The sequence below is a fragment of the Sinocyclocheilus rhinocerous genome, unplaced genomic scaffold, assembly GCF_001515625.1.
Source record: "Sinocyclocheilus rhinocerous isolate Xijiao unplaced genomic scaffold, SAMN03320098_v1.1 scaffold5949, whole genome shotgun sequence".
Lineage (NCBI taxonomy): Eukaryota > Metazoa > Chordata > Actinopteri > Cypriniformes > Cyprinidae > Sinocyclocheilus > Sinocyclocheilus rhinocerous.
In genome coordinates this window covers 17228-17850 of record NW_015636854.1, presented here as the reverse complement: position 1 = coordinate 17850, position 623 = coordinate 17228, and the positions used below count along the sequence as shown (strand labels likewise).

Genomic DNA, 623 nt, shown 5'->3' with positions numbered 1-623 from the left:
CTTAGGGCTTCAACATCTGAGAGCAAGGCAGTCTCGGTTGAATGTCCACTTCTGAAACCAGACTGGTTGCTGTTGAGGAGGTTGTTCTGTGTGAGAAAGGCAGAGACCAGAGAATTTTTGCAATGAAAGGAAGAAGGGTAACCGGTCTGTAGTTCTCTAAAAGAGATGGGTTAAGGGTGGGTTTCTTAAGTAGTCGGGTTATACGAGCCTGTCTAAATGCTGAGGGAAAAACACCAGTGTGAAGGGATGTGTTAATGATGTGAGTGAGTGCAGGTACAACTGCAGGAGAAAATTAGCAGACATAGGCAAAGTGCGCAGGTTGTAAGGATTGTGCTGCCTATAGTGTGTGATGCGTGGTTTGCGAGTGGTAGTAATAGTAGGGATATGGAAACACATAGTAAGAGTTGGTCATAAAAACTGAAACAGAAGTGAAGCAAGGTGTAGAAAAGAGGATGAGTCAAAAGCGATCCCTTGCCGGTGTCCCTGCACGGTGGAGTCGCACGGTCTTCACACGAGGGCTGCCGCGACCGCTGCTGAGGTATACTAACTAGGGATGCACGATATTGGAGTTTTGCCGATATCCGATATGCCGATAATTTTCAACTCATTTTGGCCGATACCGA

The 623-nt window shown here is 46.7% G+C and overlaps 1 protein-coding gene across 1 annotated transcript in view; it reads right to left on the bottom strand.

Moving 5' to 3' along the window:
- The window catches only part of LOC107748249 (hepatoma-derived growth factor-related protein 3-like), a 49972-nt gene that overhangs the window by 41607 nt on the left and 7742 nt on the right, over positions 1-623 (bottom strand). The gene's annotated exons all lie outside the window — the stretch shown is intronic.